Genomic DNA, 16,886 nt, shown 5'->3' with positions numbered 1-16,886 from the left:
TTTCCCCGAAAATAAGACATCCCCTGAAAATAGGAAGGAGACAAGCTCTCCCCAGACGAGCGCCGAAAAATGACGACCTGGAGACGGTAAAAACGCTTCACCTGTGTGGCTGCTATCATTCGCACATTGTGGCGGCTTAGCTGCATGCAGCCCCGCCGGGCCCCTGCGCCGCCCTGCTTGGCTCCGCGAGCCGGTGAGCATATATTCCGGTGAACGCTTAAGAAGCGTTCTTTTCGAATATTAGCCGCCGTGAAGCCGGTCGGCTTAACGGCAGCGCGAAGCTTCATCGAAGCGCCGGTCCCCGACCCTGCACTTCACCTTTGTTCTCCGGGTGGCGTCGCTGAGGCCTGGGGACACGCCCTACTGCCTCTGCGCTTCGAGCAGGCGCGCAGAATTGCCAGGGGGGCGGTCCCTCGTGGCCTCGGCGTACACTGGAGTGCGCCCAGGGACAAGCCGGTCGATGCGGGCGCCGGCGCCTGGCGGGCGGCCATTGTGGGCTGGCCTCCGCCTCTTCCCGGGACCCGTCTGCGTGCAGACGCGTCCCAGCGTCTTCGGGTCGGCGCGCCGAAACTCCGACTTCCAGCCGCTTTCCGCTGCCATGCGGAAACGGCCACAAAAAAAAGACAAAGTAGAGGGTTTTGCTGAAGTGCTACTGGCTAAGCAAAACATCCCTCCGGGGCCAAATATGCGTAGCAAAGTTTTTGTTTGGAAGCATGCCAGTTGAACAGAACACCAGAGCATGCAGCTGTGGAGTGGAAAAAATAAGACATCCCCTGAAAATAAGACATAGTGCATCTTTGGGAGCAAAAATTAATATAAGACACTGTCTTATTTTCGGGGAAACACGTTGGATGATTCCATTTTACCTTTTTCTTCCCATTCCATCAATTAACACAGACCTGTGCAACTAGTGATTCCCAACACAGTTGATCAGATGTATGTCGTTCCCTGCTGAGATGTTAGAATGGCCCAGGCCAGGAAAAAAAGTCACTGGGGCTACCCTTCTCAGACTGGGCCAGCAGCATTGGCAAACAGGGATTTCAGAACTGTGGGGTCTCAGCTTGCTTCTGGCCATCTGCCGGCCAGTGGCCCACCATGAACCTTTGTAGCAAGTCTGAAAGTCACTCTGCCCCAGCTATGGGCTTGAGAAGTCTCTTGTTTAGATATCTCCAAGCGGGGGGGGGGGGGGTAGATTTGCCAGTCGTGGTTTGGAAAATTCCTGGAGATTTAATGGTGGTTGCCCGGGTGGGGGGGCGGGGGAGTAGTAGTATTTGGGAAGGGACTTATGATGCTATAGAGTCTGTTCTCATTTCCTCCCAGGGAACTGATTTCTGTAGTCTAGAGATCAGTTGTAATTCCATTAGAACTCCGGGTCCCACCTGGAGGTTTGCAACCCTAGCAAGGAACAAAACCAAGAGGGTATTTTTTTAAAAGCGCCTCTTACTTTGCTTGGCCAACAGTACAATCCTAAGCAGTTATGTTCTTCTAAGCCCATTGACTGGAATGAGCAGGGAAGGCTGCAACTCTTCTTTGGATTGTACTGTTAGTGGGACCACCAGTTGTGCAGGTCTGCTGTACCATCAAGAAGGTGAAAGAGAAAGCCTCAGCTGTTTAGTGGCTGATGAGGGAAGAGGAGATGTGAGTGTGATACCTTTCTCCAAATAAGAGTTACTAATAACACCCCAATTTGAAGATGGAGGACAGGAGAAGAATAAAGCAAACCATCTGCACCCAAACAAGGTGGTACATGTTTAACAACCCAGCTGCTTTCATTTCCTGCATTAGATGCATTGAGGTTATAATTTCCCAAAAGGGCCTGCATAGCCTTCAGTGTCTTCGCACAGCCTAATGTTCTGTTTCTTAGTTGTGATCAGAATCGTTACAGTGATGTCTTGTCATATTCCCTCTCTCTATAGCAGTCTTGCCAAACTCATGTTTTCAGCCCAAATCTTTGATCCTGTGACAAAAAAAACTTATTGGACTACATGTACTGCCGTTGTCTAGGAATTCCCCCTCCCGCCCATGTGAGATGCACTGAAAGGGATAGGAAATATACATGAGGACTGATGAAGATAATGAATATAAATTCCAGAAAAGATTTCAGTGCAAATGGAGCAATCGTCACAAAACATTTCTCTTCCCAGGTTTTTCTGTGCATGCAGTGAGTTACTTGGAGTATCACTGATCAGTAAGGGAAAGAGACACAAACAATGCATTTCTAAGCTGGGTTGCACCCTTTGACACCCATTGATTTCAATGGATTTAGAAGGGTGTAATTCTCTTTAGGATTGCACTGTGAATGTAATTCCCATCTTCCTATCCCAAATGGTCAAATGCTACTGTTCAAAGTACCAAGATCAGGGCTACGTGCACATACCTCTGTCTGGTGGAGTCTGCTGATGAAATATGGTATACATAGGACCTGTCTGTGTGCATATGAGGCATATCTGGATAAGTCTATTTCATTATCTTGCAATACTTTGGATTTTCCATAACATTCCCCTCACCTTTGGTTTGTTCCTGTCTGTTGAGTTACGTCAGAAACAAAGAAGTCTGGGGTATCTAGAATGACATGCAGAATTATACTTCTAAACTTTAATTGTATAATGAACATTTACATGTAGAGTTATTTCTTTTTTATTTTCTAAATCTGTAATAATAGAATAATTGATAAGATGACAAAATAAACTCCAAAACAAAACAAACTCCATAACCCCCAAAACAAACTTCAAACCCCAAATACATTCACATGCCAAATCCTTTCAAATTCAGGATGAACAGAAAGTACAAACTCCAGAGAGCTCTGGTTGGTCAGGCTGTTTTTTTTTTTTTGCTTTTGATTTATTTAAACCTAGTTTAATTTATTATTTTAAATATTTACTTCGAGGCCTTACTGGCTACACACAGTGGAGACTGAAGGGGACTAGAATAATGTTGAGTTACAAAATGAGGCTGATTCCGCATGGGCCAAAAACAGCAGTGTGAAAATGGTGTGAAAATGGTGTAAAGGGGTTTAAAATGGTGTAAAAGGGTTTATACTGTTTTCACACCGTTTTCACACTGCTGTTTTTGGCCCGTGTGGAATCAGCCAGAGTCATTTCCTACCAAGTGTGTTTGGAGCTCTCAGGTTAAAGCCAGCTTCAGCTGTAGAAAAAGTCTTAATACGGCTTATCTCCTCCAATGATAGCCTTTGATTTCCATACTACTTTTAGGCTAACAGATGCCCCATGTCACATAACCTTAACAATTTTTTAATCTCATAGTCAGATAGGCCATTGTTCTCTCTGCCTTTAAACACAAGTAGTACCATGTTCTCTTTCATTTAAATGGGTCTTCTGCAGGAGAAAATCCCAAATTATTCTGCATAGGGTTATGGATGTTTGCAGTCTCCTTCTTCTCAGAGTGCCCAGGAGAAGGAGTGAACTCCTAGGGTGAAGGCTTGAGATAAAGAGAGAGGCTGATTCCGCACATGCAGAATAATGCCCTTTCAAACTGCTTTCAATGCTCTTTGAAGCTGTGCGGAATGGCAATATCCACTTGCAAACAGTTGTGAAAGTGGTTTGAAAACACATTATTTTGCGTGTGCAGAAGGGGCCATAGATTCCCACCATTGACTTCTACTCACACTGAAGCAAAATTTATTTTAGGCATAGAGTTGAAACTTAAATACACTCAAGTGAAAAACCTAATTGTTGTGGGACTCCAAACAGCTCGAATGTCATTTCCAAGTGAGAGTTCTTAAATTGCTTAATAAACATTTTGTGTTCCTCTTTATGATGGATATATGCTATGTGGACTTTCAAGCAGTTGTTGTAAAAGGAAATTTCCAGTGCAACTGCTCAAAGATTTAGGCCGAGCTATTTTCATTCTTTTCTGAGGAAAGATGGGACAGTGGAAGATGGATTAATTTTGGTCTTGGCCAATGTTTTAGCCTGTTTGAGCAGCCTTCCCCTGATGCTGGGTGGCCAGGGATGGGGTGGGGTGTGTGTGGGGCTTGCGGAGAGAAATGTGGTGGGAAAGGGACCCTTTTTTGGGGGGTGGGATGGACACACACTGTTCTTGGAGCTGCTAGCTACGAAAAAGGAATCGAGATGGTTTCCCCAGTGTTTGGTCATCGTGTTGCTGAGGGGATTGTGCATGACCACTGTTCAGATGAGGTCTCTTTTGCATCCTTGTCTGAGGGTATAATGAGCCTGGTGTCATGGCAAACTCAGCAGGATCCTCACATTTGGTTCTGGAAGAGGAGTTCACTGACATGGCCCATGAAACACAATGAAATAAACAAAGCCGCAAGAGACCTATTATAAGGATAGTAAAAATAACTCCTGACTGTTTACATTTTGTTTCCATGCTAACAATATAAAATTATAGCGCATGGCTGAAGCATGTTTTTTCCAGGGAAAGGTTAGAAGGTTTTACGCCCTATTTTTCTCTACCTTTTAAGGAGGCTTGAAGTAGCCTTCCCCTCCCCCCCACAGCAACACCTTGTGAGGTAGGTGGGCAAGAGAGAGTTCTGAGAGAACTGTGGCTGGACTAAGGCCACCCAGCAGGCTTACGGTTTAGGAGTGGGTAAACAAATTTGGTTTTTTGCAGATTAAAGTCCGCCGCTCTTAACCACTACATCATGGTGGCTCTTAGATGATGAATGTACTGATCAATTTGTTTTTTAATATATTCCCCCAAAAAGATACCCACAGCACCTTTGTAGCAATGGACCAAGGATTCTGTAATGTTTGGTTGCTTGTATTTCTTTGCATAAGATGTTGTATGAAGGTTGTCATATGAAGGTTGCCAACTAAGCAATAGAAATATATAGTTTATGGTATGTGTTTTCCCAAAGAAGGCTCAGGGCCTTTTGGCAACACAATAAGCATTGTGAGCCAATTGTTAGAGGCCCCCGCCCACAATTCATATTTTTCCCAATGGTCACATGATCCTGACTTACTCTGGGTGGGCTACAATGCAATTTGATTGGGATGGTCTTGAAACAGAGAACTCCTGCATTAGTTGTGGGCAGCAAACTCTGGGTAAAAGGCTATCCTTTGAGGAGGCAACTTGAGGAGGCAACTTGGATCACTTCAGTGGAGGCTTCAGAAGAGACAACCTCTTGCTGTTTGAAGGGGAAATACATGTGAGAGAAACAGGGGCTCGGGGCCAACACTTTGTCTAGCATCTCCCAGAGCTCCTACAGGTCTTTTCCACCCCAGACAGAGAACAGGGATTTCAACAGAACTGAATCAGGATGGTTGGGTTGAATAGCCATCAACCGTTTGAAAAGACTACACGTACATTAAGAGTCCATATCTGAAAAGGAACAGATCCCCAAATCATGTTTTTCTCAAGGTCATTAAAACACATCTTGATATCTACTCTGTGTGATGTGAGGGACTGACTTGGTATCATATTTCTGATAGATTCTCTGATTTTATCCTAACATCAGGCTACGAGGTAGATTATATGGAGAGAGAATGACTTGGCCAGCTAGTTCACTTGCTCAGTGACTTCACACATGCAGAACCCACTGTTCCCACTATCAAACCAATTCTTATTTCACATCCACCAGGATGGTAAACCCTGCACTGAATGAGGGTTTCAGACCTGAGCAATACTCATGAAACCACGAGGAATACCTGCAAGATCATATGCATTGAGAACTGCAGCATAGGTCTGTTCCTTTCAAAATCTACGGGTATTTACAGGTAAAGAAGAGAGGACTGTGAAATGCTCCTTGACTCAGCATCCTGCAAACTACATCATTGAGTGCAACGAAAATATTCTTCCTATTGAGCTTATGGGCATTATTGGAATTTTGAGGACAGGTAGTGGATGTCACAACAAAATGGTTGTCATGGGGGAGATGCAGCCAATCACAACATTGCAGCCCTGAGAAGTAGGGTTCTCTCACAAAACACTGGGAGGTTCCAATCCAGGCATCCCTTTATAATGGAGGCAATTGTTTCTAAAAGTGTAATACCTGCAGACAGAAATGTGGTACCTCTTAGACTGTTCCTACTCTAATGAAGTGGGGGGGAAATCAGGACAGGCTCTTTGATTTGGAGATGTGATACTTTGGGTGGAAAGCTGGGAAACATTCTGATGGGCGCCATGATGCCCTTTGATACCACATCATGGGAAAACTCTATCTTGTTCCCTGTTTTGACAAATAATTGGGGGACATGCCTTTCTGGCTGAACATAGCCGTAGATCACAGGTGTCAAACTCGCAGCCCTCCAGATGTTATGGACTACAGTTCTCATCATCCGCTGCCAGCATGATGCTAGCAGGGGATGATGGGAACTGTAGTCCACAACTTCTGGAGGGCCGCGAGTTTGACACCTATGCTGTAGATTATTACAGTAGTATTCTTCCAGTTTATAGATTTGGCTTTCCCAAATGCTGACATACCGTTTTTCATGTCACCAGACTAGAAGCTGATATAATTGGAGCTGTATTTACTGCTTGGGACACTCAGGGGAAGCCAAAGTTCGCATTCTGACACATGAGCATACTGCCGCCAGCAGTCACCCTTGACTTGTGCTTGAAAATGTGCGTCCTTCTTCAATAACAAATGCAAAAAGTAATCTCTTTTTAAACAGTGTTCCAGTTCATCCAGCGTCTGTAAGCCTCTTCACACCACACTAGCCCTACTAAACAAAATTCCTTTGTTCCTAACGAAATTCCATTGTGCAATATACTCATTCTTCACCGAATTTTTCAGACATGCAAACCAGCTGAAAAGGAAATGAAAGACAACAATCCAAAATGTTTGATTTGGAACCTGCTATAGAGATGGTGGGATTGCATAGCATGATGTCTGGTTAAGTGGTTTATTTAGTCAAAGTTTATTTTTAAATATTAGGAGTAGTTATATTCATTACATTTCTCCAATTTCACATTTAGGCTCATATGTAATCTCCCTGGGGTGGGGCCACTTTGGATTTCTTGGGCACTGACTTGGGCATGTTGCTTTTAATGAGTCTCTAGTTCATTTAAGTGAGGGTGAGGTGAGGTAAAGTTTGGGAACATCCCAGTGGAACTTGCCTTGTAATAGTTTGTTTGAGCCCTTAGGGTGTTACATGTATTATTATTTGCTAGAGTGCACCAATTGATCTTGTAAATTGAACATGGATTGCTTGGCTATAAGCTATGGATGAAAGATGACCAAGTATTTACTCTACTTTAATCCAGTATTAAATAAAGTGTGTCTCGCAGTTCCTTGCAGTGTTTGTCCTTTTGTGTTTTGTTAGGTAAATGCTTTAGCAAAATGTGAAAATAACACTATAAATATCTACTGAACGGTAATTTTTTGGAAGGTCACAAGCCTCAAGATTGCTTTTTCCAGAGCTTCCAGTTTCTTCCTAATGGAATTCTGCATAAATCACTCTTGTTCATAATTATTGTTTATGTGATTGTTCCCCATTTCTCTTTCGGTGGCTTTGAAAACCAAAAAAGGATTGTGCTCGATTTCATTTAATTCAAGAGTTCAGACTTCTGGCCAAACGTTTAAAGAAGAAAAAGTGGTGTTCCGGTGGTCCAACAATAGGACTAATGATGACAATATAAACATGTAATAACTTTCTATAAGTAAATACATTTTAATGACCACAACACATAGTCCTCAGAGACAGCTCTGACCCAAACATTTACAAAAGCACTGTCTTTAGGAACTCTTCTGCTCTGTCTCTAGCTTTGACAAGCTAGAGCTCCTTTAGTATATATATCAGTTGACAGTCTGGCTCATTCCGCATGGGCCAAAAACAGCAGTGTGAAAACAGTGTGAAAATGGTGTAAAAGGGTTTAAAACGGTGTAAAAGGGTTTATACCGTTTTCACACTGTTTTCACACCACTGTTTTTGGCCCATGCGGAATCAGCCTCTAATATCATGGTCATTGTAGTGAACAAATCAACAGAAACCAAATCCCATAATCTCCAGTTCAATTTGTAATGTCAAAGGCTTTCATGGCCAGAATCAACTGGCTGTTGTGAGTTTTCTGGGCTGTGTGGCCATGGTCGTGCAAGTGTGATTGCAAATGCAACTGCAGATGGGAATGTGATTGCAAATACAATAGTAATGCAACTGTAAATGAACTCCATCCAGAGACATGCAAGTGTGTGAGGTGGACAAAGCTTATAGACTGTGCCACAAAGAGAAACACATCTTACACAACATTCCTCTGAAGAAGCCAGCCATAGATGCAGGTGAAACATTAGGAGCAAAAACTACCAGACCACACAGCCACAAAGCCCGGAAAACCCACAGCATCCAGTACAATTCCACAAAAACGTCTGACACACTAAAAAAAATTATATGAATTCAACATCTTACAGAAGGGCTCCTTTCATAGTGCCTCACTCAACTAATACCATAGACTAAGAACTTTATACATTTTTTCCTAAAAAAAGAATGATCCATGGAACTTCTTTGAAGGGTAATTCAGTGTGATACCAAAATAATTTCCTTTATAGAGACGCCTCATGAGTTTGATTTGATGCTGTTGTTTGGATTCCATTGGCGTAATCATGATGCTTATAAACATAGATGTTGTAGCTCCATGGTAGAGCAACTGCTTGTAATGCAATAGTTCCCAGGTTCAATCCCTACATGCAGTGAAAAGTCTCCAGTAATAGGTGATTAATATATATATATATATATATATGATACCTGAGGAATTCATTTCCAATCAAAGTAGACAAATACTGGCCTAGAATGACTAATAATTTGACTCAGAATAAGGCAGCTTCATATGGTGAGGAGGAACCAAAATTTAGTGGCAGAGTCAGATCATCTGCTTTGCAAGCAGAAGACTTCCAAATCAATCCCTGGCATCTCCATTTAAAAGAACAAGACAGTAAACAATATGGCTGAGACAGTGGTGAGATCCAAAAATTTTAGTAACAGGTTCCCATGGTGGTGGGATTCAAACAGTAGCGTAGCGCCAATGGGGCTGGGTGGGGCATGACGGGAGCGTGGCCAGGCATTCCGGGGGCAGGGCATTAATAATTTCTCTATTACTGTAAAAAACTCTTACTGAAAAAAAAAGTTCCTAATCTCCAGCTGGTATCTTTCTGTCCATAATTTAAACTCATTATAGCAAGTCCTATCGTCCACTGCCAACAGAAACAACTACTTCTCCTCTAATTGACTGCCTGTCAAATACTTAATTTTGTTTCTAGAAATCAAAAGAAGGATACTTTCCTTAAACAAGGAACTTTACCATATTTCTAAAACATGTTTTTAAAACAGCCCAACAGGGAGAATTATCCTGTTTTCTACCTTCGCTAACCAGCCACATAGGAAACAACAGGACTTTATGATTTTTGGACCTAATGGAATTTCTAATGGAAAAGCAGACCCAATTAGTAACCCTCTCTGGGCACACACAAATAATTAGTAACCCACTCTCGGGAACTGGTCAGAACCTGCTGGATCCCACCTCTGGACTGAAACTTTGAAGAGGTGCTGCCAATCCCAGCAGCAAATACTAACTTTGGTTGTCCAATGGAATGTGTCATGTTGGAGGGCAACAGCTTGCAGGTTTCTAACGACCAGATTAGGCTTTGCCTGGGAAATGAAACTAAAGCAGCAGCAGCAGACAGGAGGGAGGGATGAGGGGAAAGGATTCCACATCCCAGCCAGGAGACATGGCAGGTTACTACACAGAGGCAGCAACAGCAAACCATCTCACAACACCTCTTGCCTCGAAAATCCTACATAGTTGCTATAAATCTGTTGTGATTTCCCAGCACTTTCCACCACCAATCATAGATGACCCTAGGATGGCAGATAAAGAATGACCGATACCACAGGTGGGCCTTTTGCTTTGAACATAAAGATGATAGTTATGTCTCGGTAATAGATTCTTTTTCTAATTTTCCAATACACCCTGACACGGCAGCAACAAATGTACTAAACTAAATCAAGTTCTGCTGAACATAGTAAATCATCATACCTCCTCATTAAGGGAATCGTTGTAATCTACCATGGGGAAAACATGCATGTAATATATTTCCAGTGTCTTCTTGTTCTAGTAGACCTCCTCAGAGGCATTTTAACATCATCAACACTTGCATCCACATTGGTTTCTGCTTTTGATTATTTATGGCTGTCCTTTGAGTCCATCTTATTGTTGAAAATACTCATTTCAATGTTTTTCAGCGCTGATTGATCCACACTTTCATTTTACGTTGGCAGTAACTGCAGATATCTCCTGTTCTTCCTGTCTGTCTGACAATGCTGTATTTTGTCATCATACGATCCTGGTGCCATTTCTTTTATTCACCCGCTTACAGTCTTCTATATGAGAGTGGACTGGAGACAATCTTTTTGGAAAGATAGAACCCATCTGAATGATACCATGTTCTTCCTCCAGTTAGGGCTGACATGAGGGGGGTCAGCCTTCCAGGGCTACTGCTATAGCCTCAAAATCTCAAAGGGTCCCCTGCAAACCTCTGCTTTCACCTTGACCCATTCCTCGGTGATTGGGCAGACAATACTAGGGCACAATCCTCGCTTAAAGGGAAAACAACAAGGAAGCAGTAGTTTCTGCTCTTGATTGCTCACTTGTCACCTGTTGGTCCACCAGGAAAGGAAGGATTGTGGCTCAGTGGTAAGTTTGGCCCCTTCCGCACACGCAAAATAATGCATTTTCAAACCACTTTCACAACTGTTTGCAAGTGGATTTTGCTATTCCGCACAGCTTCAAAGAGCACTGAAAGCAGTTTGAAAGTGCATTATTCTGCATGTGCGGAATGAGCCTATGTGTATGACTTCAGAAGGTCTTGAGTTCAATCTCTGGTATCTCCAGTTACAAGGATGTGAAAGTTGTGAAAGCTGATGTGAAAGGCCTTCTCCTGAGAAGCCATTGCTGGTCAGAGTAGACAATACTGGCCTTGATAGATCAAGATAGTATAAGACAGTATTTGTTCACCAAAGGAGAGAGCCTACTAGAAGGAGGATTGACAAGCTCTCAAAAAAGACTGGAGCCAGTCCTGACCATTACTCTGTCTAAAAGAAGTAAAAACAGAACAAAAGAAGTTAGTGGAGAATTTGGATTTGTACCACACTTTTCTCAACTGTAAGGCGTCTCAAAGTGGCTTACAAACTCCTTCCCTTCCTCTCCCCACAACAGACACCTTATGAGGTTGGTAATTAGCCCAAGATCACCCAGCAGGTATATATGTGCACCACTGAACTCAATGCCTCCCTCAACTCTTTCATCTTTCTTAAACTCTTAACAACTCAAGCTATGAAAGGATGTCTCTCTCATTAAAAAAAATACAACTAAACTACACATAGGGATATCACTGGTGGCAAACTCTGCTGTTGGAACAAGATGTCCCAGCCTCTACTGAGATGCCCCACCCCAGAGGAGCAGGCTGTCTCAGTGTGGAGAGCTGGTTCTAATATTGGACAAAGGTGGCCCTGTCAACACACCTTGTGTAAGAGGGTATAGATCTCATGAACATTAGTTTAGAACTGAGCCTCACTACAGTTAGATCTCTGTCTCATCTTGTTTCAGAAAACAGAAGGGAATTTCTCTCCCCTGAGCAGTCAGCAGCACTTGTCCCTATAAATCTCTTGGACTTTGTGGGAAAATGAATAAAATCAGCATTAAGTAAACAAAGAAATCTCAAAGGGATTCAAAACCAGAAGTTCTGGAGCGTGCATGTGGCCACGAGTTTGCCAACCATGTATCGACTGGCTTGACGACTTGCCAGTTGTCTGAGAAAACTTGGCTCTGGGAATTATTTCCCTTGTAATCTACAACTCTTCAGAACAGTAGAGGCAGAATTCTCAAACAATGTCACACAGTATTGTTAAAATAGTAATCCCTTTGAAATCTACAGAGGCTGAGCTCTGCCTATGCAAGTTGGAAGCTCAGAAGATGGCTTCATGAGATGATTAGCCAGCCCTCCGGTTGGGATCCTTATGATCTGCTTGGTGAAACTGATCCAGTGTACTTTAGTGTCTCAATTTTAGGCCTTTGTAATTCCCGGAATACAGGAAGTGGAGCTCCTCAGAAACTCTCTACCACAGCACCCACTGGGACAACTAACTGGTCCCTTTGGGGCATTAATCCAATCCTTTTGAGTTGTGAGAGCCTCTCTCACAGGCTGGACAGCATGTAGTTCTCTAGGGACATGCTCCATCACTGCCCGAACTTCTCTGAGAACGGGCTTCTGAGGAGGAGCACAAGTGTATCTTGGCGATGAGCCTGGGAGGAAATTATGAGAGGAGTGTGGTTGGTTGACAATTGGTGGAAATAAGCGACTGAAAAGGCCTTCTCCATATTCACTCCTGGTCCCACAAGGAGGACTCAAGAGAGTAACTCCATTGAATATGTATATTGTCCAATATGTATATTGTTCTTCCCACATTATGATAACAAGTGTGGCAAATTGGTTAAGAGCAGCAAACCCTCATCCAAAGAACCAGGTTTGCTTCCCCACTCATCCACATTAAGCCTGATGGGTGGCCTTGGGCTAGTCACCATTGTCTCAGAACTCTCTCAACCCCACCTACCCCACAAGGGGTCTATTGTATGTTGCTGTGAGACTTCTTAAGGTAGAGAACAGCAGGGTATAAAAACCAACTCTTCTATAGAATACAGAAATTATTGGTTGAATTCTATGTAATCGGCTACAGCTGCTTGCCATGGTCAATGGGTCCTGGGGGCCATCAGCAGACAGCGCACGCCCAGATTTATAGCTGACTCTGGAAGTCGGCCTCTCCTTTGATGGCTGCCCAAAACCATTTTTACGACCTCTTTCTTAAGACTTACTTCCCTCTTAAGGAATCAAAGCAACAAGATGGTTGCTTGTTTTAGATGCACTGGACAGGCCTCTCTCTTTCTCTCTCTCTCTCTGTGTGTGTGTGTGTAAAGGCTCTTTTGTTTAATACATCAAAAGATTGATGGGTGTTTTTTTCTCATGTGAGACGCAACTATTTCTTTTCTGCACTCAAATCCTAAGAGAGACAGCATGTTTATGTTCCTGCATTGCTGGTAAAAGATTGGAATGTGCTCTCCTTGAAAGCTTACTGTGTCTGGCCTTCCAGAAGAAAGGAGCTCTCTCTCGGGTTTATCTGCTTGATCTATTGTTGCAAAATGTAGATTTTAGGCTCATTTACAACATTCTCGGGATGTTGACAGGAAATCTGCGTAGAATAAGGTATGCTGTACTCTGTTTGATGTGTGAGATCAACAGTGCAATCATAAACATACTTATACCCACTGACTTCAATGGACTTAGAAGGATGTAATTTTGCTTAGAATAGCACCTGCACCCACTCCCCAAAACTATCAGATCAGTATTCAGCATGCGTGTGTATGCGCAAACATGTACACACACTTATGCTCATTGCTTGTTGCACTCTGTACAGAGTTTAGAAAATGACACCCAAATAAGTGTAGACAGATTCAGAGAGTTGAGAGGGAAGAACAACAGACTGCAAGAAATAACAACAGAGAAGGATCCAGCATTGTTATCCTTTCATTATTAACTTTTTTTGCCATCATCAAGTCACATCTGACTTATGGCAACCCCTGGTGGGGTTTTCAAGAGAAGAGACATTCCCAGGTGGTTTGCTGTTGCCTGCCTCCATGTCACAACCCTGGTATTCCTTGGAAATCTCCTAGCCAAACATTACCAGGGTCAACCCTGCTTAGCTTTTGAGATCTGACAAGATCAATTTAGTCTGGGCAATCCAGGTCAGGGATCTTATTATTTGACTTCCCCCCATTTCTGAACAATAGTGCTGGGTGTATTGTCAAAAACTTTCTTAGCCAGATTCAACTGGTTGTGGTGGGTTTTCCGGGCTGTGTGGCCGTGGTCTGGCGAACAAGACCCACCAGACCACGGCCACACAGCCCTGAAAACCCACCACAACCAATAGTGCTGGGGATTGGGAATTGGCTCAGTGAGGAGGCTGGGGCAGCTCCAGACCCTGCTTCAATAACCTGATTCTAAATATAGATGGACCAGACATGACTCAGTTCTGTTGTTGATGTGGTGGAGATCAGCTTGTAATTGCAAAGAAGTGTTAAGAAGTAATTTGGCTGGCATCAAGAGGGGAATACAGGCTTCACAGGTCTGCCATGGATAGGTGAGGCTTCTGAAGCACAGCCCACCTGTGCTGCTGGCAGGCGTTAGCTACAGCTTAGTCAGGCAATCTGAGGTCACGGCAGGCAGCAGACGCAGGCGTGGTCAAGCAGTCTGGAGTCAAGGCAGGCACAGGCATGGTCAGGTAGTCCAAGGTCAGGTCAGGGCAGGCAACGGGTACAGGTGTGGTCAGACAGTCCAAGTTCAGGGCAGTCCAGGAATTCAAGAAGACAGACAGACTAGAAACAAAGGAGCTGAGCAGCAAACCAGGTGCATTGAGCTTCCTAGTGAAGCACACTCATTGCCCCCAGGCAGAGCCAAGTCCAAGATAAGACTTATATAAGACACCCTTGCCAATGAGGCGAGAATCCTGCAAAGGGCCAGTCCTCCTCAGACAGCGGTAAAGCTCCCAGGGGACGGGAGGGTGCGCGACGCACCAGGCGCACAAATTTGGGTCACGTGGGGTGCAAAATCCCACGGCGCCTCCCCCCCCCACGGCGCCCCCCCCCCTTACTTTAGAAAACCGAGCAGGCTGGAGAACAGGCCTTCCTGTTCTGGTGGGAAACTACATTTCCCAGGGTCTCCTGGGAAATGTAGTTCCCACCAGAACAGGAAGGCCTGTTCTGCAACCTGTTCAGCTTTCTAAAGTAAGTGTGTGTGTGGGGGCGCTGCAGGGGGGCTGGAGTGATTCCCCCCCACAGGAGACCCTGGGAAATGTAGTTCCCTCCAGAACAGCAAGACCTGTTCTCCAGCCTGCTCGGTTTTCTAAAGTGAGTGGGAGTGGGAGTGGGAGTGGGAGTGGGAGTGGGGGGGCAAAAAAGCTAGAGTGCGCACCGGGTGCACTCTGGCCCAGCTATGCCGACCTCAGATGCTAATGTTTCTAGCTCACAGAGCCTTTTGCCATATCTAGCTGCAATGCGGACACTTCTCTTTTTGCTATGTAGCTGCAGTCTCTTTCTTTGCTTTCTTTTTGCAGCTGGCTCAGTACTTAGCTCATCTGGGACAGCTGATTGCTCTCCCAACTGCATGGCTCTGTTGCAGGCTCTACCTCGGCTGCTTGGGAAGGGCTTGGAGCTGGCTCTGTTTCTTGCATCTCCTCTCAAGGAGACCAGTCCTGATCCATGGTATATTCAGGCTCTGCATCTGATTCCTCACCTCCTGGGGCTGGCCCATGACCCCATCACACCCATCATTTGCCTACTGTGTATCCATGGGGATGCCTGTCATCAGAATCTAGACACATCTGTCTGAAGAGTCCTCTGGAGAACAGTAAGTTATGTATAGGAAAGCTCTCCTTCACCTCCACCCCATCCTTTTCCCAGGGTAATTTACCTAAATAAAAAATACTGTTCTGTATTCGTTAGAAACTTCAAACAAACAATGAGAGATAAGTTCCCTCCCTCCTCTGTAAGAGCGTGGAAAGAGTGATTTAGTGCTTCACTGTCTGTAGGTAAACTTCACCCCTTGATAATAACTGGTCTCGATGTATCTCATGAACAGGTCAACCCAGGCCTAGACAATTACAGGATAACCTGAGTTAAAGCCAGATAATCTATTTTATTACTCCCCCGGGGGGTGGGGGGGAAGCTTGCCGTTGTATTGTCACTTCTCACTTAAGCAACTTGCCCTAATTATTTGCGACCAGATGACAATTGTACACAGGTTTTTGTATGTATGGGCCTCATCACCCCCCTCTTTAAGGTAGCTGGAACTATCCTTCCCTCAATGAAAAATTCTCAAACTGGTACTCCCCCCATCAGGTTTTTTTGACTGAGTAGGTGGGGTTGGGAAATATCTCGAGATTCAGTGGTAGAATCAAGGGAGGGTGGGATCTGAGAGGGTGGGATCTTAGCAGGGTATCATGTCACACTGTCCATCTTCCAAAGCAGCCATTTTCTCCAGGGGGGCTGATCTCTGTAGCCTGGAGTTCAGTTTTAATTCTGGACAATCACTAGGTTCCACCTGGAAGCTGGCAGTCCTATGGGTACAGCCTGTACCTTTGTGATCATTCCAACAGGTGAATACCCTCAAGGTTTGCATTATCATTGTAAACTAGCAAGGCCCGGCCATTCGTTGCTGTGGCAATTGTCCTTCTCATCACAGTCTGCAATCCACACAGATGTCCATGCAGGTCCAATGATTCCCAGCATAGCCTTTTGGGAGCAGCAGTGGAGTAGTGGCTAAGAGCAGATGCACTCTGATCTGGAGGAACCGGGTTTGATTCCCAGCTCTGCAGCTTGAGTTGTGGAGGCTTATCTGGGGAATTCAGATCAGCCTGTGCACTCCCACACACACCAGTTGTGTGACTTTGGGCTAATCACAGCTTTTAGGAGGTCTCTCAGGGTGTTTGTTGTGAGGGGTGAAGGGCAAGGAGGTTGTAAGCCCCTTTGAGTCTCCTACAGGAGAGAAAGGCGGGATATAAATCCAAACTCCTCCTCCTCCTCCTCCTCCTTCCTCTCCTTCCTCTTCCTCCTCCTCTTTTTTTTGGGGGGGGGGTGGTCAAATTGAATCCTTCTTTCCCTTTTCAATTCACATTATTATATGGTGCTGTCTTGGTTTTTAGTATAAGGTAACCCTTTCCATTCCACAACGGAACTGTCCAGAGTGCGAATCCCGCTGTCCATGAGGCTGGTTGACACGCACAGTCCTGGCTTGGGCAAGGCAGAACTGGGGCAAGGAGGCTATCCCAGTCAGGCAGCAGAGGCAGAGTGATGAGGTGCTCAGATCAAGGCCAGCTCCCTGGGTTTTTAAAGGGCCACGTGCAAAAGAAGCGGAGCCAGTAGTG

The sequence above is a fragment of the Sphaerodactylus townsendi genome, linkage group LG05, assembly GCF_021028975.2.
Source record: "Sphaerodactylus townsendi isolate TG3544 linkage group LG05, MPM_Stown_v2.3, whole genome shotgun sequence".
NCBI lineage: Eukaryota > Metazoa > Chordata > Lepidosauria > Squamata > Sphaerodactylidae > Sphaerodactylus > Sphaerodactylus townsendi.
Note: the sequence above shows the minus strand (reverse complement) of the source record.